This window comes from Nanorana parkeri, unplaced genomic scaffold (assembly GCF_000935625.1).
Source record: "Nanorana parkeri isolate BGI_ZX_2015 unplaced genomic scaffold, ASM93562v1 scaffold30, whole genome shotgun sequence".
NCBI classification, from domain to species: domain Eukaryota; kingdom Metazoa; phylum Chordata; class Amphibia; order Anura; family Dicroglossidae; genus Nanorana; species Nanorana parkeri.
Genome location: NW_017306298.1, coordinates 1,598,675 through 1,602,064, shown reverse-complemented (window position 1 = coordinate 1,602,064; position 3,390 = coordinate 1,598,675). Strand labels below are relative to the sequence as shown.

Here is a 3,390-nt window from a genome sequence, read left to right as displayed (position 1 = left end):
GAGAGAGAGAGAGAGAGAGAGAGAGAGAGAGAGAGAGAGAGAGAGAGAGATTAGACAGACAGAAATAATAAGTAGATTGATGAAAGAAGAGATGAAATAAAGAATAGATAGACATATAGACAGATATATGTCTAGCATTGGGAGCAGAGAAATAGCTAGGAAGAGAAAGAATGGAGGACAAGAAAGAGGGGTGGTAGGAGGGAGACATGTAGGAGAGAGAGATGGAAAAAAAGGGAGAGAGGGCAGAGAGAGAGGGCAGAGAGAAAGAGAGAGAGAGAAAGTTGGTATGGGAGAGACATGGGTAGATTGGAGAGAGATGAAGAAAGGAGTGGAAGGAGGGAGAGACGGCAGAGAGAGTTGGTATTTAAGAGACATGGACAAGAGGGAGAGAGAGACATACTAAGAAAGGAGAGGAAGGAGTGAGGGGGGGTATGAGAGAGGGAGGTGAAGGGCATGGGTAGGAGAGAGAGTGATAGAGAAAAAAAGATGAAGAAAAAAACGGAAGGAGGGGGGTATTGGGAGAGTATGGTAGGGGGAGAGACATGGTGAGACAGGGGGAGAGAGGAGAGGTAAAGAGAGAGAAAGGGGGAATAGAGAGAGAGGGGAAAGTGGAGAGAGAGGGAGGAGAGTGGAGAGAGAAAGGGGGGATAGTGGAGGGAGAGAGAGAGAAATATTGGAGATATGGGGGGAGAGCGAGAGTGGGGGGAGGGGGGTGGCAAAGGGATAAGAGAATATTAAAGAAAGAGGAAGGGGGGCAAGGAGAGAGCAAGAGAGAAACATTTGTGGCAGACTGTTTCCTGTGAAACCTGTGACATACAGTACTGTAAATAATAATTATTTATAAGTGAGTGTAAGAAGGTGTGATTAACATGTTTGTGTAAAAATAAATTATAACACGAACGTGCGTGGGTTTTACTGTTTCTTCTCAAACCCAAAACATTCAACTCTACACGTGTATTATTATCCGCTCCTTAATGTCATTTTAAATAAATTGCCTGTTTATTCTCAGAGCTATGACCATATTCCTATGTACTATGACACTGTTGTATACTATTTCATTTGTCTGAATATAGTCTGTATTACTGTGTGTGTAGATAGAGTGCACAGAGTGGGGCCGGCAGACGCTCCTCACGCCTGATCAGCTCCTGGAGAGCGCTCCAGTTTGGATAGAGTCAGGAGAGCACCTGGTCCTGCTCCGGATCCATCTCCTGCTATTTGCAGCCAGATAAGCAGCCGGGAGCCTCGGTGTTTCCAGCGCTTCCTTCAAGAACCCTGCTGGGTTGCAGGGATTCCGAGTCCCTTAATGGCAGCAGCCCCCTAATGACACCTTTGTGACAGCTCTTTCCCAGGATGCCCTTTTAAGCCAGTGAAATATTAGCCACCAGCTTCCTGAGAAACCTGCTGGAGTACTACTGCACCACTACCGTGTAATGTGAGCAAACAACGAGGACATGGCCCCATCACCTTGTCACACAAGAGCCTGACACTTGCCCCTGGATGGCCAGACCTCTAGGTGAAAAATGTCCATTTCATCTGGTGTAAGATTGAAAGAGTTTATTTAAAATTAAAACGTGTAAACTTAAAAAAATACATAATAGTAATAATGATAGATAGATAGATAGATAGATACATAGATAGATAGATAGATAGATAGATAGATAGATAGATAGATAGATAGATAGATAGATAGATAGAATACAATTATTTTATAGGAAGAGAGAGAGGATTTGGTGAAAATAATTATCAGATACATAGCCAGCCATGTGCCCCCAATATTCCTTATCCATAGCCTATAAAACCACCCTATCCAGTGCAGGCCATAGGTAAAGCTCCATCTAACAATGTAAGCCTTTCCCCTATGCAGGGTTAGATGCAGCCCAGGTGACAGGGCCATCGTGCATGGAAATGGCAGGCATAGTATATGTCACACGGCAGGCTGGGAGGTCATGTTTACAGAGCAATTAGCAGAAGTGACACAAATAGCTCCAGATGTGAGGACACAGCGCCCAGCTGCTGCCATAGGATATCTCTATTCAGTGTTAAATCAATATGGAAACACAGATCACACCTGAGCTACTATGAAAAGCACATTCTGCCTCTCATGACCGCCAGTGTACTGAGCACACTACTGCTAATACCTCTCCCACAACTAGCAAATAACCTGCGAGCTGCATTATCACCTACAGGGTCATCCCAGAGATAAGGAGCGATAACCCTACACTACTGACACACTCCCTGTACAGAGGGACATACCACACATACATACACAGATTACCTACAAGGTGGTATGAGCTTTATATATGTGTGTGTGATGTATATATATATATATCAAATGAATGTAACTGTATCTATCTATCTATCTATCTATCTATCTATCTTTATATCTTATCAATATGTATCTGGATAGATAGATAGATAGATAGATAGATAGATAGATAGATAGATAGATAGACAGTTCAGATTCGATTAGATAGATAGATAGATAGATAGATAGATAGATTAATAATAATAATAATAATAATAATAATAACAATACCTTGTGTGACTCGTTAGAGATCCAGGCCTTGCTTGACTTTCTCCCAGCTTGGACACAAGTAACTTGTGTCCCGTGATGTCATTGGGGCGCTCCAGCCAATCAGGGCGCAGCTGGCACTGATATTAAGGGAAAGTTAAAGGCTAGGCGCACAGCCTCCTTTATTTCCCCTGTCACTGACATTTAAACTGTGTGGCAGATTCTTATGTAGAAATTGGAGATCAAACCTGCCAGTTACGAACTATCAAGGAAAGCAAAAGTCCTGGAGTGGACAGATCCTGGGAACTGGTGCCTACAAGCCGCAACAGGTAATAACACTTGGCTATGCCTATGCTACTTCACAAGGCTAAGCTGATGTTTTCGTAGTTTTATTTGCTTTGCCTGTCGGTTGAGAAGGACCAGAATTAGATTTGGGAGTGTTTTGATTGTCTCCCTGCCTTTCTCCTCTATGCTGGGTATTTAATGGTGTATTTTTAAGAGCCATGTGTAAGTTTTAAAGTGGGATCTGATACATATTAATATTAGATATACAAAACGACCCCAGCGGTTCTTTACACCTTCAAATAAGAATTGTAAAATAGTTTGCTGGGTCGGTTTGTCTGGCTGCTTGTAGGTTACTTTGAGAAACGAAAGAATGTGATCTGCATAGCTGAGGCAGCTTTAAATCCTCATAGTCTGTGATTTGATCCGTATTTCGGAAGAACTTATAATTAGCAATTCGCACCGGCTAAAAGTTCAAGGGATTAAGTTACAGTTAACTGGGCACACCCTCCTCTCCTTCTGATGAGACAGGTTGAAAACTTACTTAAGGAAATTGAATTTCAAACAGGGAAAAAAAATAGTCTCGGCTGCTTTAT

General features: G+C 42.5%; 1 protein-coding gene across 1 annotated transcript in view; it reads left to right on the top strand.

Annotated features, from left to right (window-relative positions):
• The first annotated feature begins 2,691 nt into the window (after window positions 1–2,691).
• The window catches only part of PAX6 (paired box 6), a 40,566-nt gene continuing 39,867 nt past the window's right edge, over window positions 2,692–3,390 (top strand). Inside the window, exon 1 of the mRNA XM_018567920.1 lies at window positions 2,692–2,841. The gene's annotated coding sequence lies outside the window, so the exon portion shown is untranslated. The remainder of the gene's footprint in view (window positions 2,842–3,390) is intronic.